This window comes from Cyprinodon tularosa, unplaced genomic scaffold (genome assembly GCF_016077235.1).
Source record: "Cyprinodon tularosa strain WSP-4 unplaced genomic scaffold, ASM1607723v1 ctg644, whole genome shotgun sequence".
In the NCBI taxonomy this organism is placed as follows: Eukaryota; Metazoa; Chordata; class Actinopteri; order Cyprinodontiformes; family Cyprinodontidae; genus Cyprinodon; species Cyprinodon tularosa.
The window spans coordinates 343,455-368,850 of NW_024039390.1; the positions used below are offsets into that span (position 1 = coordinate 343,455).

The 25,396-nt window shown below is 39.8% G+C and overlaps 2 non-coding genes and 1 pseudogene across 2 annotated transcripts; 2 read left to right on the plus strand and 1 right to left on the minus strand.

The window, feature by feature from the left end:
• Nucleotides 1-4,210: 4,210 nt before the first annotated feature.
• On the plus strand, nt 4,211-4,282 carry trnap-cgg. The gene has a single exon. It is a non-coding gene; the product is annotated as a tRNA-Pro (tRNA).
• Nucleotides 4,283-9,107: 4,825 nt separating this feature from the next.
• trnap-cgg lies at nt 9,108-9,179 on the plus strand. The gene has a single exon. It is a non-coding gene; the product is annotated as a tRNA-Pro (tRNA).
• A 10,551-nt stretch (nt 9,180-19,730) lies between these two features.
• LOC119799039 lies at nt 19,731-21,088 on the minus strand (annotated as a pseudogene).
• Nucleotides 21,089-25,396: the final 4,308 nt, after the last annotated feature.

A 25,396-nucleotide genomic window follows, 5' to 3' on the forward strand; every position in this document is an offset into this window, starting at 1 on the left:
AGGACAAGAACACAGGGACAAAACCTAGAACAAATAATGAATGTCTATTCTATTAACATTTCTCTATCTGTAGAATAGGACTGTTTTATAGGTTTTCTTGTCAGGGGGGGCCCCCTGCCCATCCATGCCCAGGGCCCCAAATTTCCTAAATCCGCCCCTGCCTATAGACCATCATGACAGGAAAAAATGGATTTTCAGCTGGCCCCTGACCCGCCAAAGGATTTGGCAGCTCAATTAAAGGAAACACTCAATTTCAGGTTTGGGTTCAGGGGCTGGCTGTGGGGAGATTAAGCCTCCCCCCATATCTTTTGACCAAGCCCCCACAGGTCCCCCAGAATGGGTAACCCTTGTGGAGGTGCTGGGCATAGGAGAATAAGCCGGTAGATTCTCAACTTTAGGAGCTGGCAAGACTGGGGCTGAAGCAGAAGCAGCAGCAGCACCAAGTTCATTTGGGTCTTGCTGTAAAGCTGCTTGTGCAGCTGCTTGTGCTTGCTGTAATAATGCTGAATATGGACCTACAGGTAAATCATCTTTACGATGGGTATGTGCAAGGGTATGGGTTCTTTTATTGTGGTTCTGCAGGCTCCTGTATCACACAAAATTTAACAGGAGTGCCCTGGACCATCAGAACTATTTCTGGTCTATAACATTTCTTTAAAAAAAAAATCTTCTAGGTTTAAGACATCCATATTTTCACCCTCTATCTCTCTAATAGAAAATGGTTGATCATCTAGTCATGCTGAGCTTCCTGCTTTTGTGGTTTACTTTGACAGTGTCTAGCTATGTGGCCTTTTTTTCCACATGACCAACACGCTCTGGAATTATCAGTTGAGCGTGATCCAAAATCTCTTCCCTTTCCACGGCCTCGGCCCCTACCTCTGGACTGCTGATAAAACACAGTGTCCTCTTCCTCCTGATAAAACACAGTGGATTCTTTATTGTGATTCTTTTTACTTTTTATGACTTTCTCTGCATGCAGGGCGTGGTTTATATACTTTTGGAGTGTTGCACCACTCATCTCTATGTGGTGACGATTTACCCATTCTTGAATTACACATTCTTCCACATCCTTCTTTGGAGAGGGAATTCCTTCTACTGCTTTTCTTTGTCTCTCCTCCCTTTCTCTGTTAGCTCTGCACTCTCCCTCTTCTCTCTGTCCTGCCAATTTCATCCAGACCATGGTTTGCATGTAACCTTCTTTTGCCATCAAAGTGTCTTTATTTTTGCTTTTTGTTTTTATTTTTTGTTGCAATTCTTTAATGTTTGCGGTGCTCAATTTACCATTAAAACCGTAGTTTTTTATCCAGTGACACAATGGCTCTACCGCCAATGGGTCATCATTTTCGACTGCTTTCCAATCTTTGCACTGGAGTTTCTCTAATAACTTCTGTTTTTCTTTACTTTGCCCCTTTCCCATTTTGAACTAAATTTGGGCCCAGTGGGTTTTCAACACCTGTCGTGTTCTAAACACTGGGGCTTCAGACAAGATGGTGATCAACGACTTTTTGTGGTAAAACTCACTTCAACCTTTACAGGTGGAGTTTTCTTGTCTACAAACATCCACAAAAGCTCACCATTTAACCCTTGTCTTTTTGGTATGAAATACAGATATCTAGTGATATCTATATTTCCTTACACACGCACACACACACACACACACACACTCACTGCGCAGTTAACTTTTACTTTATTTCTGTTTACTTATTTTAAACACAGAGGACGCCGCCATCCTATGCAGAATTTAACTAGTTTACAACTCGGGGAGCCTGCCCTTACAAACTAGGGGAGCCTGCCCTCCCGCGGACTTTAACTGTTTTAAAATTTCTATTTTACCTGATAGAGTCTAGAATTGTCAGGGTTTTAGTACAAAAGGGGGACCTCGTTACCCCATGCGGAATTTAACTATTTAAGATAGAGGACACCGCCGTCCTTCACGAGGTTTAAACTGTTTGCAAAGGGGAATCTCGTGACCCCACGCTGAGAGGACTTCAAAAGGGGAATCTCGTGACCCCACGCCCTTCACTTCGATCTTTTTTTCTTTTTTTTTATATTATTATATTTTTATAAATTTTTTATATTTTATATATTTTTCTTCCAATAATTCACTCACTCCTTATTAAAAGAAAAACTACTCACAATTCTCTGCGTCCTCGAAATGCTTCAACCGTCGGACCCCAGCTTGTAAGGGAGAGACCAGTCCCGTAAAGGGTCTCTTTGCTGCGGCCGCAGGCTTATCTGGATCTCACTCACCTGCTGGGGGTCGTCGGGTATCTTGCAATCCGGCTCGAAGGACCAATTAATGTTAGGTTTAAACACCAAACACCTTATTCAGCAACCTGCACAAAGAATGACACAGAGAATTTAGTATATTTTACTTGCAAGGAGAGGGGATCAGAAACTGCATTCAGTTACAACTTCAAACCCACTCTGAAGCAGTATCTGCTCTCCAAGCCCTTTATTGAAGAAACGCCCTGATTACAATGTGGTTTCAACCGCTAAAGGGGGAGGGAACAGAACCCAGTTGAAACCAGAATTTTCGTACAACATCATACAACATCAGAGGATAAGGAGAACCCCTCTCCTTATCTAGTTGCACAGTTCTCCATTCTCCTCCACACCCTTAACGACATCTGTTAACAGCAGTCGCAGTCAACATCCCTCCTGCACAGACTTAAAAAACATTAATGACACAGCAAACAAAACTAAATGTTTTAACACTCTTTGTAATATGAGTAAGATAGAGATAACAAAATGTGTAAGTATAATATGATTAAAGTAATATGATTAAAGTAGAATAACTTATGTTCAATTAATTAACCCAACAATATCTCTAAAAGGCTTTCTTTGTGCAAGGATCTTTTCAAAGTGTAACTTCTGCTAGACACAATAATGGAACAAAATTCACTCTTTATATATATATATATATATATATATATATAATCTTTTTTTTTTGCCTCATTGCCAAATAATCATCCTTTCACCTACATGTTGACAGCTGAAAAGCCGTGCTTGGTCCTCCCCTAACATGCATCATATTTGGTATCTAAGCTTAAATCCTTTTGATTCTCTTATTCTTAATTAAACTCTAATGCAGATGTCCTCAACGAGCAATTATGGAGAGCCAAAACACATTATAAAATAGATAATGGTTAATGTCTCATTAAACAAGTGCATGTAATATTACGTAATTGATTAATATTAAATAATTAAATGCATTTTTCCAAAATAAACGTATCTGATGCTATAACTTGACTTTGTATGTATGAATATATATATAAAGTAGTTATATTATTGATATTATATATAATTAAATATGTTATCATTTTTGGGGGTCAAAGGCTGAAATGATTGGAAAGAGGTCCCGGGATCAAATCCCGGACAAGCCCTTCTGTTCTGTTTGGTGATGCATGCAAGTGCAACAGGAAAGATTAACAACTAAACAGAAGAATTATAGCTGATTTTTAAAGTTCAGCAACTTTAGAAAGTCTAATCTTGAGAAAGTCTAATGCGTTCAGTGACTTGAATTAGTCAGCAATCTCAAACTATGGTGGGAATATAACACATCTCAGTCACTTTCATTTCACAGCCTTTGCAGTAGCTGCAATTCAAAATGGCCCTTCCAGGTCAAATGCCAGCTGAATGGCAGCCCATTTGCCTCAAACCCCCAGCCACTCTTGCATGTTGTCTTTACTCTGAATCCACCCTTTCACTGAATTACAGGGTATGACCAGGTGATAACTCTTCTCTTCAGGCGTTAATGTCACCAAATGATGGACAGAAAGATTTTTTTAGTACAAATATTGATGTTTATAAATTAATTGTAGGGGACCAGAGAAGGACCAACCAAGGGTCCATTAAGGTAAGTGGGGAAATTTTGAATGGCTACTACTTTGTGTCTTGGCATGTGTGTTTAAGAATGGAATATAAATTCAACAAATGTCAAGGCTAAGACAAAACCAAGACATCCCACTTTTTGAAAGAATTTAACAAATTTGCTTGAAAATATAACCAAGGATTTCTCCTGGATTTCTATCCAGGTAAGACCCACCACAAGGCGCTGAAACATAATTCTAGTGTAACAAGCCCCTGGAAGCAACAAAAGTTTATATTTGTCTAGAAGTAGCAGACATTCTTCGAAGGCTGTAGGAAAGAGCAATTTCTGTTAACGCCGTTGGGCTTGAAACTGCACCCTAGCTGAGATTTCACAAAGGGCTTGTTGGTCTAGGGGTATGATTCTTGCTTCGGGTGCAAGAGGTCCTGGGTTCAAATCCCAGACAAGCTGTTCTGTTTGGTGATGCATGCAAGTGCAACAGGAGAGATTATCACAAAACAGAAGAAATATAGCTGAACTTTTAAAATTCAGCAACTTTAGAAAGTCTAATCTTGAGAAAGTCTAATGCGTTCAGTGACTTGAATTAGTCAGCAATCTCAAACTATGGTGGGAATATAACACATCTCAGTCGCTTTCATTTCATAGCCTTTACAGTAGCTGCAATTTAAAATGGCCCTTCCAGCTCAAATGCCAGCTGAATGGCAGCCCATTTGCCTCAAACCTCCAGCCACTCTTGCATGTTGTCTTTACTCTGAATCCACCCTTCAGCTCGCCATCAACACCTGGCCTGAATAATAAAACAGGACCATTTTCTCAATATATATATAATCAAAACATTCTAGTGTGCACACAAATTCAGTAAGTGGTACTCTTTGCACTACAGATAATTCCAAACAATAATTTTCAATCAATATGCATATTCAATAAATATAAAGTTTCATTTAAATTACATTCATGAAAAATCCAATAAATATGCGGTATATAAATTAGTCAACATGAAATGTAAAAACAACTAATACAAACAAGTGTTTAATAAATATTTAAGGCACCTCATTGTCCACATAGGGTTCTTCAAAGTAGTGATGGGCTATCTGAAGCCAGGATTCGAGGCTTGTCAATGAAGCCCCGCTTCGAGGCCTGTGTTGTCTTGCTGAAAACCACGTGACTGGCAACAAACGAGGCCTCGCATTGCATTGGTCACGTGACTGCTTCATTTTGCGTGTCGGTTTTCAAAATAAAAGCGCAATGAATCCTGTTGCTTCGTGGGTTGTAGTAGGTGGTTTGGTATCAGCAGAACAGTTTTCATCAGCAGTGGTTGAAATGGAGCCGTCAAAAAAGAGAAAAACCTCTCATATGTGGGAGTATTATGAGATGACATATCACAATAAGGTGTGTATAATGTTTACCCAAGATCTGACTACATTTCCCTCATTAATAGCAACGTTGTGTTAACTTCCACATCATTTTATTTCAGGTGAAATGTTTGCTGTGTGACAGGGTGTTGGTCTACAACAACAACACATCATCAATGATTAGGCATTACAGGGCCATGCATGAAAATAAGCACACTTCAGACACAGGAGACACCAGCCAGAGTATGACATTGTCTTATGTTTTGTAAATTATTTCATTCATATTTATATCTATCAGTATATTATTGTGTCATTTAAATTGTTTTATATTTATGCGTCTTGCAGGTTCCAGGAAGCAGGTGCTAGATGAGGCTGTGGCAAATCTGATTGTAAAGGATTCCCAACCTTTTTCAGTAGTGGAGGATGAGGGCTTCAGAGAGCTCATTCATTTGCTGGATCCAACCTATGTTCTTCCTACTAGAAAGGTTTATATGTGTAAACAATAACAGCTAAGGTGGTAATTTGAAATCATTTCAGTTATTAAAATGAATAATTTTGCTTTTTATTTTAGGCATTAAAAAAGATGGTGGAAGATAAATTCTACAAAACAAAAGAAAAGGCCAAAGAAGACATCCAAAAGGTGACTGCCGTCAGCCTGACAGCAGATATGTGGACGTCCATGAATATGGAGGCATACCTGGCCATAACATGCCACTTTATTGATCCCAATGACAAACTGAGCATTGTATTAATTGGAGTGGAGAATTTCCCTTCCACTGACACATCTGACAATCTGGCCAGGGTAGTGCATAATCACATGGCGGAGTGGGGAATTACTGAAAAGGTGAACTGTCTGGTGACTGATGCAGCTGCTAACATGATTGCATGTGCTAAGGCATTAAAGATCAGGCACTCCATCTGCATTGCTCATGGACTTAATTTATTAGTCCGAAAATCATTTGACCAGATCCCTGACCTCTGTGACATCCGTGCAAAGGCTAAAAGAATTGTGGCATATTTCCACTCAAGCACCACAGGTAAAGAAAGACTAGAAGGGACTCAAATACAGATGGGAAGACAATCACAAAATCTCATAATCAATGTGGACACACACTGGAACAGCACTTACCTTATGTTGGAACGTCTGTTTCAACAAAAAGAACCTGTGGCCGCAGCCCTCACAACACTCAAAACTGATATAATCCCTTTGACTTCTCAGGATTATGAGATAATTGAGGAATCCTTACCCGTGTTTTTCCCATTTTTCCAAGCAACTTCAGAGCTCTCTAAAGAGAAGAGTGTCAATATCCAAGGTTATACCTTTAATGAACATGCTGCACCATGCAGTGCTTACAAAGATGGCAAATATCAAAAATGATGTTGCAAGACTTCTGTCTGAAAACCTATTGAGGCGTGTCAAATAACAAATCACAAATATTGAATCATTAAGTGTCATAACAATGGCCACATTGCTGGACCCTAGGTTCAAAACTCTTGGTTTTCTCAGTCAAAGCAAAGCACAAGAGGCGGTAAGGCGGCTGAAAGCAGAATGTTCTACACTGATTGCAAGCAATGAAGGAGTCCAGCTGCAGGAATCAGGAGATGCAGGAGAAGGCGCTAGCAGATCTTGTGAGTTTTTATATATTTTGACATTTTCTTGTGACATTTGTACTACTGTATTTCAGCTCTTGGAGTTGTGTATTATCTGTAATGATCTTTTGTTTTTATTTATAGGTGAACTGTGGTCTCTTTTTAGATACTACAGTGGACCAGAAGAGGCATAGCTCCAATGCCACAGCAGATGCCATTGTTGAAGTGGAGCGATACCTTGCTGAAAAGAACCTAAGGAGACATGAAGATCCATTGGTGTATTGGCATACACAGAAACATGTGCATCCCCACTTGTACTGTATGGCACTGAAGTTCCTCTATTCACCTGCATCATCAGTGCGGTTTGAACAAGTTTTTTCCAAGGCGGGGGAGGTCATCTGCCGACGAAGAAACCGTTTAAAACCTGAAACAGTGAAAAAAAATCCTTTTCCTAAATAAAAACAATTAAACCTAAAATCCAGAAATTTCTATATTTTAGACAACAAACAAAGACATCAATGAGCTAAAATTAAGCCACACAGGAGAAACACTCACCAATTCCATAGTTGTATGTTACACAAACAGCTTTTTTTCATGTCATCTCGGCTAAGTAGTTCGCTCCTGCAGCTCTGCTTCTCCCAACATGCCATAGTCTTTCATACTTCCCCACTCCAACTAATATACCTAACTGATAGGCTGTTGCACATGTGACCCTGATACTCAACAGCAATTGGTTGTGTAGCAATGAGGGGATGGAAGTGAAAAAAACACACAGAATGATCACTGGAATCTTTCTCCATTATCTAAACATGTAAATGAAAAATCACTGGGATTTACACCCGGGTTACACAAGGATTTCTCCTGGATTTCTATCCAGGTAACACTCATCACAAGGCGCTGAAACACAATTCTAGTATAACGAGCCCCTGGAAGCAACAAAAGTTTGATTTGTCTAAAAGTAGCAGCCATTGTTCAAAGGCTGTAGGAAAGAGCAATTTCTGTTAACGCCGTGGGGCTCGAAACGCCACCTAACTGAGGGCTGACCAAGGGCTTGTTGGTCTAGGGGTGTGATTCTTATTTTGGGTGTGAGAGCCCTTCTGTTCTGTCTGACCATGAATGAAAGGGCAACAGGACAGATTAACAACTAAACACAAGAACTACACTCACCGGCCACTTTATTAGGTACCCGAATAAAGTGGCCCTCGTCGCATAGATTCAACAAGGTGCTGGAAGCATTCCTCAGGGAGTTTGGTCCATATTGACATGATGGCATCACACAGTTGCCGCAGATTTGTCGGCTGCACATCCATGATGCGAATCTCCCGTTCCACCACATCCCAAAGATGCTCTATTGGATTGAGATCTGGTGACTGTGGAGGCCATTTGAGTACAGTGAACTCATTGTCATGTTCAAGAAACCAGTCTGAGATGATTCCAGCTTTATGACATGGCGCATTATCCTGCTGAAAGTAGCCATCAGAAGTTGGGTACATTGTGGTCATAAAGGCATGGACATGGTCAGCAACAATACTCTGTGGCGTTGCAACGATGCTCAATTGGTACCAAGGGGCCCAAAGAGTGCCAAGAAAATACAAACACCATGACAGAAATCGAGACTCATCAGACAAGGCAACGTTTTTCCAATCTTCCATTGTCCAATTTCGATGAGCTTGTGCAAATTGTAGCCTCAGTTTCCTGTTCTTAGCTGAAAGGAGTGGCACCCGGTGTGGTCTTCTGCTGCTGTAGCCCATCTGCCTCAAAGTTCGACGTACTGTGCGTTCAGAGATGCTCTTCTGCCCACCTTGGTTGTAACGGGTGGTTATTTGAGTCACTGTTGCCCTTCTATCAGCTCGAACCAGTCTGGCCATTCTCCTCTGACCTCTGGCCTCAACAAGGCATTTCTGCCCACAGAACTGCCGCTCACTGGATGTTTTTTCTTTTTCGGACCATTCTCTGTAAATCCTAGAGATGGTTGTGCGTGAAAATCCCAGTAGATCAGCAGTTTCTGAAATACTCAGACCAGCCCTTTTGGCACCAACAATCATGCCACGTTCAAAGTCACTCAAATCACCTTTCTTCCCCATACTGATGCTCGGTTTGAACTGCAGGAGATTGTCTTGACCATGTCTACATGCCTAAATGCACTGAGTTGCCGCCATGTGATTAGCTGCTTAAAAATTAAGTGTTAACGAGCAGTTGGACAGGTGTACCTAATAAAGTGGCCGGTGAGTGTACAGCTTAGTTTTAAAATTCAGCAACTTAAGAAAGTCTAATTCAAGTCACTGTTAACGCCATTGGGCTTGAAATCCCACCTAACTGAGAGTTTGCCCAAGGGCTTGTTGGTCTAGGGGTATGATTCTTGCTTCGGGTGCAAGAGGTCCTGGGTTCAAATCCCAGACAAGCCCTTCTGTTCTGTTTAGTGATGCATGCAAGTGCAATAGGAGAGATTACCAACGGAACAGAAGAACTACAGCTTATTTTTGAAATTCAGCAACTTAAGAAAGTCTAATTCAAGTCACTGAAAGCAGCAATCTCAAACTATGGTGTTAATAAAACACATCTCAGTCACTTTCAATTCATAGCTTTTACAGTAGCTGCAATTCAAAATGGCCCTTCCCAGCTGAATGGCAGCTGAATGGCAGCCCATTCACTGCATGAAAAGTGAGATTTTCGTCCCCGTAAACTCCCGCAGATCTCCCTGATTTTCGTCAGTTTCCGACAATTTGCAACCCATGCTTGTCGCCGTTTGTCGTGCCACAAATTGTCGGAAACGGACTCTGACGTATGTGGAGAGCGATCAGCTGTACTAATGGCCCTAATTAGCATATGAATGCAGTAAACCCGCGCGGCTGGCCAGGTCTGGCTTGAATAACTTACTCAGTATTGGCTGAAACCACTATTCTCAAACAAGTAAAATCGCTCGTGATTGGCAGCAAAACCACACGTGGCCACGCCAGGCTTTAATTTTCTTACTGAGTATTGGACGGAACCACTTCTTTTTAAACAAGTAAAATCGCTCGTGATTGGTTGGCATATATATATATTTACATATATATTTACATAAATATATATGTAAATATATATATATATATAAATATTTATTTGTTTATTTATTTATTCATATATTTATTCATTCATATATTTATTCATTCATATGCTGTGTATTTATGTTATCCTACACTACTACACAATTATTAGGCTACCATCAAGACATGAATGAATTTATACAGGAAATGAACATTTGCCAGGAAGCTGTTTATGCAAAGAAAGAGCTCTATTAAGACAAACACAACTATATACAACGCGAGGATCTGTCCACACATGCGTATCCAAAAATTACAACTCCGTGAACGGTCCGTTTGCCTCCTCGGGGTTGGAGGTAACTGGCAGCATTCCCTCCGAGGCAGGTCCGATGTGCAGACGCCTACTGTGCGTGGCCCTGTACTTCGGCGTCGCCTCTAACTGGGACTGCAGCTTAACACAGAGTTCAGAGAGATCTAGCCTACGAAATGACGGCGGCCGTACAATCCATCCGCCAACGACGCCATCTTCTTCGTCAGACATGAGGTCGACGGTGGCGGACTTCCAGAGTTCCACTTCCTCATGAGCTAGCACACTCTGCCTCGATTCCAGCAGCAGTGAAAAAAACAACAACAATGAATCAGCGCACTGCGTATGGACACAACACATCTATCAATGCACCTGAAAAATAGTCACGAAATAAAGTCTTACTCTCTTTTCTGAATGCTTGGCAGCTTCCGCGCGCAACGTGTTCTCTGGCTGCGTATATCTGAAGCTCCTGCATACCGTCTCATAATACGTCTTACATAGGGTGACCATATTTTCATTTGGGAAAACCAGGACACCTTGGAGCGGGGGGGCGGGGGGAATGAGGAAATGTTACTTGGCGCACAACAGTGGTGAAAATTGGAAGTTCAGTTTAATATAATACAACTCTGTGAATAGTTCCGTCTGAAATAAATGAAAATAGTTGTTTTAATGGTTATAGAGTCAGATATGTGGCGGTAATGTTTGGTTTATCTGAAGGTTTTTATCTGTTACTGTGTAAATGGGTTTGGCTGTAATTTAAGGACAGATTCTAATAGATCTGCAGAGTGGGGACTATAAACCTGATAGGAGTTTCATTTTTTTATTGTTGTTTTGCACAATATGCTTAACTAAGTATTTTTTGTTGTTGAATATTAGAGATTTTGCAGATATATTTTGTAGATACATTGTTTAGATTTACTTATATATTTCTACCCCTTTTATAGAATAGAATAGAAAATCCCTTTATTGTCCCACAATGGGCAAATTTACAGCAGCAGAAAGATTATTGAAAATGGTTGCACAAATGAGGACCTTAGAAAAATGTATAAGAATAACATAATAGGGAAGAGTTAAAATATGAACAATACAATTCTGTAAAGTGTTTTAACAATATAAAACTGGAGAATAAATAACCAATATGCAGCTATGAACATTTTTCCAGTAATGGATATTTGAAAATAGCAGCAGCATCAGAGATGTGCAGAATGACAGCAGCATGTTATTTAACTGACTAAGGTTTCTATCATTACATTTGATTTTATTTGTTCCTGCTCCCGGTGGTTGGAACCTTTATTCCACTCTGGATTCTTGTGAGTGTAGTCTTTGTTCACTTTAACTTTTAAAAAAATAAATAAATAAACAAACAGTTTTGAAAACCTCGGTATTCATTCTTTTCTTGCTTTGTGTGTCAACTTTCACGGTTGCTAAGCAACAGAGCATACAGCGGTAAAACCCGCCGAAGGGTGGACCTGTTCGAATTTACAGCCAAAACTCTTCCGGCCTCCTTATTTTCAGGACTTCGAAGGATCCAGTCTAGGTAGACTGCGTCCTTGGAGGATGTGCCTAGGTTTTCTGACAGAGCCTCTGATTAAGAGCAGGGCTGCCCGCACTGACGCGGCTCAGGGATTACGTCACACGGAGCGTCGTGCGCAGTGAAATCAGGACATTTCCTCACTTTCTAAAAAAAACCCGGGACGCCCGGGACAGGACGTGAAATACGGATATGTCCCGGGAAATATGGACGTTTGGTCACCCTAGCTTACAGGCATCTGGAAAACAATTAAATGAGAGTGGTATGAGGCGAGATTAGTCTGTGAAAACAAAATGTACAGTTATGATCGGTATCCATCCGTATCCATTTCCTTTTACCGCAGAATGAAAGCATATTCTTTAACTCTTACCCTTGCTCCGGTTCATAGCGCCTGCAATTTGTCTCTGAGTTGTGAAGACGGCGTACTGCTTCCTGTGAATCACAAAAAATACACTTTAATAAAGCTTGTTCTTGCAAGGCTACTATTAGCCGTAGCTTTAACTTTTAGCTTAGCTAGCAGTAATCGAACATATATTTACCGCTAGCTTCTCTTCTTTGTGTTCGTCTCTCCTGCACAGTTGTTCGACTGCAGAGTCGCCATCGCGTCCAAGAGGAGTTGAAGGCGGGTTGAACGGGGGACGTCGTCCAGCCATGGGTCACGTACCAGCAAAATCCAAACAAAGGAACTGGAGATAAAGTTCTTCTGAGTATAGCTCCTCCAATCACATACGAGGTCATTGTTATACGGAAGGACTCGCGAGAACAGCTGCGTCTATCATGTTTTTTTTGTTGTTTTTTTTTGCTTTATTGGCAATTCCGTGTAACAATACAGAGTAATTCAAACATCAAACAAAGATACACAGCAGTTGGTGACATTACAACTTAAAGCTACAGTGTGTAATTTTCAGCGACATCTAGCGGTCAGACTGCAGACTGCAGCAACATGAACGTCTCCCCCCCACCGCTTCTCCCCCCCAACAGTACGGCGAGCGTTACAGGACAAAATGTCTTCCACGACGTCGGAATCACCTACCTTCTCAAGTGATGAGGTTTGTTTACATAGATAATTTTACAGATAGTATTTCATTAGTCTGTGTAGGGTATAGATTTCATGTAGACTTAAGATAATAAATATACCCGTTATTTTTTCTACGTCGTTGTGACGTTTTGGTGAGCTGCTTTGCATGGTGATATAAACAGACGAAGTAATTGTAGTCATTAGTTTAACAGCGAGATTGTGTTCGCTGGAAGAATATATATTCCCCGTTTACAGAGTCCAAGTCTTGTTTGTGGCACAGGGGTTACAAGGCAAGGAAGAGGGAGAGGAAGAGGGCGAGGAAGAGGGCAGAGAGGCCGGGGTGGGCGTGCAGCTAGGGCCAGGCGAGGGAGAGGTGCCAGCGGGGTGAGAGCAGAGGAGGAAAGGCTTGAAGATCTCCAAAATAGCCGGAGAGAAGTAACCGAGGTATATATCCTTTTTCCTCCATCAGTGACTTCCATCGTGTAAATGCCGTGCCAATGTTGATCGGTGTTTTTTGCCGTTTCTTCTCACGCTTGCGTTTATTCTCGTCGTGTTTCCGCTTCTTAGATGACGGGGGTTCGGTGTCCGCCGCTTTTCGTTGTGATACAGAGTAGGCATGATCCTCCATTCGTCTGATGTTTGGCCAAACAGTTTGCAAAGTCACTCACGCCTGCCGCCTTGTTCACCTTTCTTGTTACTGAGGCGCAGTATACCTGCTTCTTCTTCTTCTTTGGTTTCAGGTAGACTAAACGCTTCTCAGGCATAATACTGCCATCTACTGTTCAGTACCGTCTCAGTTCATCTCTCTCAACTTGCCGTAGTTATTTTCGAGCGTAATGGGCGATCTCGCAATCGCTAGTTTTTTGGCTCTGCGCTGCCGTAGCGCAAAGATGTCTGCCTCCATGGCTGCGAGACCCGCTCCTATGTAATTATAAATAACGAATTCTAAGGCAACGCAAATATTATGGTTAAAAGGCTGAGCTCATAGGTGATGATAAATAACATAGTTATGTACAATATATTAAATTTCTGACTTTATATCCCTGTAATTATTACACACTGTAGCTTTAAAAAAATGAGACATAGAATGTAAAAACTAAATAAAAATAAAACAAGGGAAACAAACATATAAATAAATAAACAAATAAATAAAATAAACATAAAATAATAATAGCTAGGGGTTTACATTGAGTTTATGGTCATTTAACTTTTGTTAGCTTCCTGTCCTAAACAGTCTTGAAGGAAACATATTAGAACATGCAATATTGTATATGTGAGAGAGGAGTTGCTGTAAAACAATGGTTTACCACAGATTTAAAACTAGTAATAGCATAAAGAAATATTGCAATTCTAAAACAGTCTTTAGACTTTTTATCAGCAATTACTGTGGGTAGCACAACTTGTGTTACAGAAAATAGCAGGCTTTGGAGATATGTTCTGGAGAATCTTGATTTATACCATACTACAGAACATTTCAAAAGGCTGCTGACTTTTTCTATGTTTATAGGTGAAAATAATAAAAACTACAAAAGAGCAACTTTGCTGTTCTCCATAAATGTTGGGAAAATTGTTTAAAAGTTTGTTGCATAAGGGCGTGCTTTGGTTGCCCAGTGTTTAACGCACAAAACCCATGTACAGAAAGATTCCTTAGTCCTCGACATGGATGACCCGGGTTCGAATCCTTGGCCGCATGTCTCTCCCTCTCTCATACCCCCTTTCCTGCCAGCCTACTGCCAAAAAACGAGACACTAGTGCCGTAAAAACTCCAAAATGTGCTGTAAAAACTCCCAAAAAAAGGCTCTTGCATAAAAGCTTCTACAACACAATGCTGTTGATGGTAGATTGTTTTGAAGGGTCAGACAGGAAAGCTTGGTAAACAAATCTAACATATCTGAGATGCCGATACCATTTACTGTGAAAGTAAGGACAACAGAGAGAAAATGTAGAGAAGAATGTAGGAGTGCTGCTAGAATTCCAGTTCCCAGATCTGTGTTTTCTATTACTTCTACAACCACTAAAACTTAAGTTATAAATGTACGTTATTGGCAAGTGAAACCCTGTCAGAGCTCTCCTTAGATATCAGCCCAGTTACAGTTTGCCCTGCAAGAATATCTCTCTCTGCTCTCTTGAAAATCTCAAACTCTTGCCACATTTCAGGCATCGAACATAAACATTTTTTAGTGAAGAATCAACAACTAGTTTTACCCAATCATGAAGTGTAATTAAATATATTGGATATTTTTTAACTTTTTTAACAAATAAAAAACTGAAGAGTGGGGTGTGCAAAATGAATCGGCCCCTTTTACTTTCAGTGCAGCAAACTCTCCCCAGAAGTTCAGTGAGGATCTCTGAATGATCCAATGTCGACCTAAATGATACTAAATAGAATCCACCTGTGTGTAATCAAGTCTCCCGATAAATGCACCTGCTCTGTGATCGCCTCAGAGGTCTGTTTAAAGTGCAGAGAGCATCATGAAGAACAAGGAACACATCAGACAGGTCCGAGACACTGTTGTGGAGAAGTTTAAAGCTGGATTTGGAAACAAAAAGATTTCCCAAGCTTTAAAAATCCCAAGGAGCACTGTGCAAGGAATGCACATTTTACCAACTGATTCTGATTAAAAATAATTTTTGAAATAAATTATATTGTGTATTTTTTTACATAACATTTGCCATTGCTAATGGCATACACAGTAATCTAGTGTACTTTAATTAAATAAATCAATTCAAGCTAAAATGTAAGAGTCTATAATTAGGTCATACTGAGCCTGATCTATTTGTACCATCTATTTGGGGGATATTTATTGCCACACTTTGGGCCACTTAATACCAATTTAGCATCAAATAAATGAGGCAGCCTACCTCAGCATTGTTGGTGACCTTATGTCCTTATGACCACAGTGTACCAATCTTCTGATGGCTACTTCCAGCAGGATAATGCGCCATGTTATAAAGTGAATCATCTCAGACTCATTTCTTGAAACTTTTCCACTTAAGTAATTGTGAATTGAGCATATTGACAGACAACATTTTATTTTTTATCTTAAATGCAATTTTTTTTAAAATAATTACTGCTCTAAATGTATTGCTCTGTCAGCTAAAGATCTGTTTTGGTCTCTATACTTTAATTAAATAAATCAATTCAAGCTAAAATGTAAGAGGCTATACTGAGCCTGATCTCTTTGTATCAGAGATTTTCTTACCTTTTAGAAAAATGTCACTTGGAGTAAAACCCCCCCTGAAACCCTGATTTGCATTTGTATAGCACACAGCATTTTCATTTACATGTTAAAGCCTCCCCTAGAATTCCATGGGGGGGAGGCATGGGGGGAAGACTGCCTAAGAAAGCCCACGTCAATTTCTGACAATTTACGGGAGTTTTCGGTAAATTACCGTAAACTGCCGTTAACCTGAAGTTCCACGACAATCTACAGTGCCGCATATTGACGAAAATCCCACTTTTCATGCAGTGTAAGCTTAATAAGTCACTTTATGGTCTGAAACAGTCAGGAAGAAACTGGAATAAAATGTTAGATGATTTTCTTGTTGAAAATGACTTTGTGCAGAACCCTGCTGACTATCGTGTTTACAGTAAAGAAAATGAACATGAGAGAGTGATCTTGATTATTTGGGTTGATGACCTTATTACTACTAGTATTACTTAATACTCAAAATTGTAAAGAAAATGTTGGCTGCTCAGTTTAAAATAAAAGATCTTGGAAAACTTAAACATTTTCTAGGAATTGATTTTACACAGGATCACGGTCAAGTAAAAATGGAACAGAAAAGATACATCATGAAAATCTTGGAGAGGTTTGACATGTCTAACTGCAAACCAAGGTCAACCCCATGTGAAAATAAAATGAAGTTTGACAGTGAAGGACAACCTGCTGATCATAAAAAGTATCGTGAAGTAGTGGGAAGTTTGATCTATGTAATGATGAGCACTAGGCCAGACTTGAGTTTTATTGTCAGTAAGTTGTCGCAATACTTGTCGGAACCAAAACAACAACACTGGGTTGCAGTAAAGCATGTATTGAGGTATCTGAAACGTACACTAAATCAGGAATTATGCTTCAAGAAAAGTGATCTAAATCTTAAACTTGTGGCATACTGTGATGCAGACTGGGCAGGAGACCAGAATGACAGACGAAGTATCACTGGTTACTGTTTTAGTCTATCTGAAAATGGACCTATTATTTCCTGAAAATCCAAGAAGCAATCCACAGTTTCTTTATCTACATGTGATGCTGAATATATTGCTTTGGCTGCTGCTGCACAGAAAAGTATTTATCTTTTGAATCTAATGAATGGAAAGGACTTTGGATGTGGATATGCGCCTGTGACCGTTTTTGAGGAAAATCAAGGTGCAATTGCTCTTTCTAAAAGTCCGGTGTATCGTCAAAGATGCAAACACATTGACATTCGATATCACTTTATTCAGGCAGCACTCAGTGATAGAAAAATAACTCTCTTGTACTGTCCAACAACAGAAATGGTGGCTGATATTTTGACACAACCTGTAACTAAAATGAGAATGGACAAATTTACATGTTTTGTTTTTTGTATGTAAAGCAATGAAATGTAAATGTTTTATGTCAACATAAGGACAATTGGGGTTGTCGAATCTTATTGTTGATGTTCTTGTTGACTTCCTGTTGTGGGTGTAGATTTACACAGGTGTGAACAATCTGCTAATAAAAGGCCACAGGTTGCTCAGGTGAGCACTGCTGCACTTAGGCCAAACCAAACTGAAGGCTATGTTGTGTTGCCTTCATCACCACCCGGCATTACCAGTCCTTCAAAGATGGCAGCGTCAACAAGACATCTCTTATAAGTTTTATCTCCAATAAACTATCGTATTAAGTGTGCAGTTCCATCTAATGTATTAATTGCAGCTGCAGGTGAAGTAAATTCAGGTGTTCTCATTTCTTTGTGCATGAAATGTATGGTTACCCATCCCTACAATATAGTATCCCCAAAAGATATAGCTCCTGTAATGCTATCTTTAAATCAGCTTGCAGTTAAAAAAATAAATAAATGGTGAGGTTTTAGATCCTGGGCCTGGGGCCTGTTTCAATAAGGAAGTTCAACCAACTCTGAGTTAAAACTTGAACTCTCAGTTGACTTATCCTGAGATTGGAAACTCTGAGTTTTGGGTTTCAGAACAGCTGAAATGAGTTAGTTCAATCAACTCTAAATTGACTGACTCCGAGTTAAGCGCGTGCACCACAACTATAAAAAGCCATTATCAATGGAGCACAGATATTACGAGTCACCATGGCAACAGCGTCAGAAAAAAAAGGTGTGCATATTTCTCACCAGCAGAACTGGATGTGCTTATGCAAGCATATGCAGAATTTGAACATGTATTAAAAAAAAAAAAAGCAACATGGCTGCAGCGGCAGTTAGCTTGGGTGAAAATAGCTGCTCGAGTCAATGCGTAAGTTTACATTTTAATTACTTTTATAGAGTGTTGGGTGTAATGACTTAAGTTACTTAAGTCATATAAATACTGTAATTAAATTAAAGACTATAAAACAATAGTGGATTTAATATCAAATTTTAAAAGGTATATTTTGATTTGAACTTTCTCCCTCTAGTTACACACTTTGGTAAATTTCAGATTAATTCATGCAATTGAATATTGTTTATTTGAAAGCATTAGAAGTGCAGTTTCTTGTCTCTCCTTGTATTGTTCAAGTGGTTGAGGTTGATTTGGGATTTAGAAAGTAATTAATAAGTAAGTAAAACAAATTAGTAAGTAGACCAATACTTTCTAGAGACAGTAATTATTACATTAATCTAATTAGACTTTTTGAAGATAAAATTTGTAGTTAGTAATTAAGAACTATTTTAGAGTAACTTACCCAACTGTTATACTATCAGAGGTGAAACTGGAAGAACAGTATTTTATTAAACCTAATTTAGTTTTCATGGATAGGTGCAATCCTGCAGGCATCAAAAGAACATTGACATAGGTCTAAATGTTCATTCTCATTTGACTTCTATTCAGCCAACAGAAAGAAGGCAGAGGCTCGTAAAACAGGGGGAGGACCTGCACCACCACCCCTGACAAATGCAGAAGAGATGGCCCTGAGCCTAAATGCTGGAAGGCCAATGGCTGAGGGAATTCCTGGAGGGACTTCATCAGAGCCAGTCACTCCAGAAGATTTAAGTGCCTTCATAAAATGTAAGAGGTCTACCTACAGTGTAATTTTTTTATGTAGACTAAATGTGATATTTCTATTTATATTACTTTGGGTTGGGTTTTTTGTTGGTCCCAACAGATTCGGATGGTAATATCTGCCTCTTGGAGCCTCCTGTCCCAACAGTACCCCATCCAGTTGTCAGTAGCCTACTCCATACACCATCAATTATGACAAATAGTATTATAAAGTGTACTCTATGAAATGCTCATCTTCACAGGATGATGGGGATGAAGAAACTGTTTCTGCTGCCACAGACAGGCCTAGAGAGGTCATTTTAATATTATTTGTCTCCACATCAAAAATCAACACATTCACATTTATATGTGGAGTAGCCTATAGAATCCAAGTTTATATCTATAAATGGTCATTCTTATCTCTACACCCCAGAGTGTGGAAGAACAGCAGGAGGAAGGTCCATCAACTTCTGGTGCACAGATGGACACAGTTCAGTGATTTACAGTAAATGCCAGTTTCATTCTGAATTGTAGACTACATTCATGATGTGACTCTAATCTAATGTATTTTCAGTTGCCAGTTAAGGAGTTATATAGACTTCTTATTAATAAGATAGAAAAAAACAGCAAAGAACTTGTATACTTGGAACGCCGGATCCAAAAGGCAGATCTGGAAATTGACATTCTGAAACTAAAGCTAGAGGTGAGTGTATGGTCACAGGTGAATTCTAGGAAGTATTGAAACTATTTTAAAATCTTTTTTTTTTTTTTTTTTTTAGCAAATGAAGAACACCATATAAATTGCTGTGATTTTGTTTATTAATTAGTTTATTTTGTGGTTGCATTTGTATGAAATAAAGAACACCATAAATTGCTGTGATTTTGTGTTTATGCGTTTTTTTTGTGTGGTGGTGGTGGATATCATGTGTATTAATCTGAGAAGACATTGCGGCATATCATATCCCGGACTACCCTTCCATCCTGGAAATCTGCAGGGTTGATGGGCTCTTCCTCAGGGTCTTGTAATTGTAGGGCAGGGTGTTGCTCCCCTCTAATTATGGCAATATTATGGAGAACAACACATGCCACAATAATTTCGCAGGCCCTTTCAGGGGTTACCCTGAGGTGACGTAGGCACTGGAAACGTGCTTTCAACAGGCCTATGGTCATCTCCACCCGGGCTCTCGTCCTGCAGTGTGCCACATTGAAGCGCTGCTGTGGGCCTGGTTCAGGTTCTGGGTAAGGGGCCATAAGATTTGGTCGGCATGGGTAACCCCTATCTCCCAGCAGAAAGCCATCAATCTCTCCTGTAAGAAAGTTCACATTGCTTTAGAGCTGCATAGAAATTCCCCTGTAAGTGTTTAGTGCATACATTGAAATATGTGTAAAGGATATACATTTACTTACCCCTTTCCAGTCTGTTGCTCAGGGTTGACTCCCGATAGATTCTTGAGTCATGAACAGAGCAAGGCCACTTGGCCTCCATATTTGTAATTATATGTGCAGCATCACATATGATCTTGACAGTGCAAAGAATGAGAGATGTTACAGTATTGTGGTGTAGTCTTTGACCATTAGAAACAGTAGGCTGTCAGTGTACCTGCACATTAATACTGTGGATGGATCTCCTGTTCACATAGTCCGCTTCATTTTCAGAAGGTGCAATGATCGGAATATGTGTGCCATCAATGCATCCAACCACATTCGGAAATCCTAAAGGGAATTCTAATTATTAGGTTACTTCCAGGGGTCACAGCAAGATATTCTTAACTGAATGTAATTTATCAGGTTAGCCTCATTTACAGGTAAACCGATTTATACACCACTGACCTGTAATCCTGTGAAACTCCTCTTTGATGACTCTCACTGGTTTGTGCCCAGGAAACAATACAAAAATTCTCAGAAAGCGCTTAAGAGCGAGGCACACTTTCCTTACCACTCTGCAAACAGTAACCTTACTAATATGTTCAGCATCCCCGATGTTATAAAGAAAACTTCCATTCGCAAAGAAACGTAAGGCAACGCAAAGAATCTGCTCGGATGTAAGAGCACGGCCACGATGGTTGATGTTTCTGATGTAAGGATGGATAAGATTATGGATGTATCTTATTGACTGTAAAGAAAAACGGTAACGCTCAAATAAAAATGGATAGGGATATGACAAAAAATCCACTCTGGGCCTCAAAATCCTTTCCCGACGTCAATTTAACTCCCTACGGAGTAATACAGCCTCTTTGTCAACAGGATCATCCATAAAAGGACATGCCATTTCATTCCCTTTGATGCGCTCTACGTGACTGAAATGTGTGCAATGAATACTGTATGTCCCCAAAGAGTCAATGAGGTGTTTAAACACCACTTCCTCTTTAAAAAAGGGGAGGAGACCAAAATAAACTCTGGATTTTCTGAAGAAAACCTGCTCCTGACCAGGTTAGGTTCACAGAGTAAATTGCCATGGTAACTGACTCTGAGTATAAGGCTACGTTCACACCGCAGCCTGAAGTGACCCAATTCCGATTTTTTTGCCCATATGTGACCTGTATCTGATCTTTTTATGACAGTCTGAACGACACAGATCGGATTTTTTCAAATGCGACCCAGGCCACTTGGATATGTGGTCCTGAATCCGATACGTATCTGATCTTTTCAAATGCGACCTGTGTCTGTACGGCCAGGTCGCATTCATCCGACCTACACGTCATTGATACTTGACAAATATTACTAAACGTTACTAATCTGCGTCCTACTAAGCGGAGGCGGGAAAAACTAACAACCATGGCGGAAGATAACACAGAGAGCAGTCAATGGAGAGAAAGTGAGGTTGCTGACTTAATTCATATTTAGAAAGCTCGATTCAGACCAAACTCGAAGGGTCTTACCGGAACCGGGGGAGGGTCTTTCTTTTTGATCTTCTTAAAAAGATTTCGTTCGTAATGTGCCTGCTCCTGTTGGAGAAGAACTTAAAGAACGCAATATACGCTGCGGTATTACGAGTCATGTTTACTTCCGCAAACACTGAGGACGCTTGCTACGGGTGACGTCATCGCGTCCTCGAGTGCGCATGCGGGACACTTCGGTTGGACGCATTCAGTTCACACAGTAGATCACATACAAGTCGCATATACTTGGAAGTGTGAACGGACACGCAAAAAAATCCGATTTCACAAAAAAATCGGAATTGAGCATTAAGGCCTGCAGTGTAAACGTAGCCTAAGTTACATCTCTTTCAGAAACGGGCTTGACTTACTCTGCTTTCTCAGGTTTAACTTACCTCCCTTTTTGAAACAGAAAACCCAGAGTTTCCCTCATTTCAGGGTTAACAAACTCAGAGTTTTCACTTAACCTCCTTTCTGAAACAGGCCCCTGATATTGAATTGGCATAAGCTCATTAACTCAGGCCAAACAACCTCCTGATTCTCCTTAACTGGGCTTCCAATTATCATGCCTGCTCACTGACAGCCTCACTGTCACTATCTACAAGCAGGGCAAAAGTAAATGACCCCTCAGGTTTGTTACCAAGAAAAAACAATCAATCCTAATGAGAGAAAAAAATAAAACTAATTTTAAATTAAAATCATGTAATGCCCCCGTCTGGGATTTTAGTTTCCCAAAAATTAAAAGCACCCATTCTGCTTCTCTCTGATCCGGTCTTGTCAGAGCTTCTCATAGGTGAAGCCTCTGAGCAACATGTTTGATACGATTCCCCTTCTGTTATGTCCCCAGAGCTCCTTCTGAATTTTGTAAAAACGCAAATCATATTAATGTCACATCAAAAACTATTCTAGATCATTTCAAAATGCACCACACACATTCTATCTCGCGTGCATTCAACATTTAGGACAAACAGACATTGGCCACATAAAGTTTGTTTAATCCGTCAGTAACAATTTTTTGATCGATCTTCATAGAGGAATTTTCCCAATTTCAACAAAAAATCACAATTTCTTCAGCAGTCCGGTGTTAAAGGAATAGTACACCCAAAACATGATTAGCCTTCATTTTCTACTCCCCCCCATGCTGAACAACACTCTGGAGTACTTTTTTGATATCTCAAATGCATCTGGAGATCTGGGAGGCTTCTTGCTGTCTGCTGACATTCAAATAATGGAGGTCTATGGTGCCCGAGACAGAAAGGTCCATAAAAGTCCACAAAAAACGTGTCAATATTCCTCCATACTGCTCGTCCAATGTATTCCAAGTGTCCTGAGTGGGTAGCGTCCAGAATTTACTCGAAACGAAGTAATTTAGAATGTTTTTAGAGCATAAACAGTAGTGTATAGGATTTCCTGAAAGCGCGCACATGCGCGTCACGAGCCTACGGAAGCCGGCAGACCAAACCAGCGCATTCAGCTCGGCAAAGAACTCATGCTCTTCCTCAACACTGAAGTCCTCAGACATTTTTCTTTCGTTGTTTCTTTCTTTGCACAGGTAAACAGCACATTTCTTCTTCTACGCTTGCATTATCGGCAGAGCAGACGCTGAATGCGCACTTTCATCTGGTTTGGTCTGCCGGCTTCCGTAGCGTCGTGAACGCGCATGTGCGCGCTTTCAGGAAATCCTAAAGGAAAAAAAAAAAAATACCGCTAACATTTCAGATTATTCCAAGAGTTGAGGCCGCTGTGTGGACTGCAACTATCGTGGCGAGCAACATACGTCACCAGCTGTCCCGGGTACGCTAGAATTATGATTTTACTCCGGCACGTCACCACATTTTTATTTTATTTTCAAAAACAGGAAAATAGCATGGACAGGATAAGGAAATGTTAAGTTTCCATCGCGCCGACTGAATGATGACCAGTCTCAATCTTGCCAGTCGCAGGGAGCAACGTCTTCACTCGCTGTGACAGCTGTAGTCCACAAAGCAGCTTCAAGCGAATTTATCAATTTTGTTTGTCATTTCATATTTGTCTTATGTTATATGTTATATATTTGCATATGTGAATCGTTCTTTGGACAAATGTTGACAAAACTTGGGGAAAAAACAAAACAAATAAAGTGGCTTCAAGTAAAACCTGGTTGGAAATAATCAAAGTTCTTTGCAGCATTTTTTTTTCTTTGCATGAACATTGTTCATTTAAATCCACGTTCAAAATATCTGGTATACACGGCAGAGAACAACTGGGAACAGAAGATAATTATTTTCTCCCCTTTGACTTCCATTCATATTTTATTTTATTTTTTTCAAATTTTCGTCTCTAAAGTCCCATGGGGCGGAAGTAGATAGCCGTGAGTCAAAACCTGGTCAAAACTTATAATTATAATATGAGTTTCTTAAATATATATCAGTCTGTATCCCTATTTCGTTTAAATTCCAATAACTTTTCATTTTAATAAGTCTCATGTCTACATTTATCTCAGGAAATAGCCATGGAGGAATAACACTAATTGGATTAAACTGTGTTATTTCCTTATCCTCTAATCCAATTCTTCTTCTTCTTCGTGGCAGCGTCAAAATGCATCCGACGTCAGAACATTAAGATTTATTTCTTTCTTTTAAATTTTTGCTGACAATCCAATAAAGAATAATTATTTGAAAAGCATAGTAATAATAATAATAATAATAATAAATTTTTTTTAAAGCAGTTAATGATTCCAACAAGCAAGCTGAAAGGAGTTCCTCTTTGGTCAAAACCCATCAATGAGATCGCACCAAACAGGAAGTTAAATGCACAAAGGATCCGGTAGATTTCCAAATAAAACACATCCGATCTTAACCCGTGATCATTTTGTCAACATTTTGTTTCTCCCGTATGCCACGACGTAATGCATTGATCTGAAAATTAACCTCAGACACATTGCACGCATTGGCGAGGGTTTGATCCGTCAGGTGGAGTTAAATCACAAAGAATTCAATGTTGATTCGGGGCGGCAGCTAAATGCTAGGCGATGGGTAGCAGCCAAAACGTTGCAATTTCACATTATCTGGGTAGCAGCCAAAACGTTGCAATTTCACATTATCTGGGTAGCAGCCAAAACGTTGCAATTTCACATAATCCTGACGAGATCCGAAAAATCGTAGCCAAAACTAGCAAGCGGGTGATTATGTATATTCACTAAGTAAATATTATGTAAATAAACCCTACACTTCTCGCTATAAATCTAATCAAAACCCATTTAAATGCAGAAACTGATTGAAATTATTGATTTTCCCACTAAAAGTTGGAGAAATCTCAGCCATGTTTATACCAAAACGTTACCGTTTCACATTATCTTGAAAAATCTTCGCAAGAAACGAACAAACAAGTGAATATGTACATTCCCTGAGTAAATATTCTGACAACAAACTATACATTTCTCACTAGAAATGTAATCAAAACTCATTTTAATGCAAAAACAAACTCAAGTTATTAATCTTTCAACAAAAAAAATGAGCGAATGTCGGCCATATTTTTTTTTCTTCTCCCAGCTGGAATCTTGAAAGTCACGTGACTAGGACGTAAAACAATAGAAAGGAAGAAATGTAACAGTGCCACAAAAAAATGGCCATTAATGTACCTCCACTACGTTTTGCAGTGTGGACCAACGTAGTGGGGGTACATTTTCCTATGAGACTGGGTTGATATTTGAAAATAGCAGC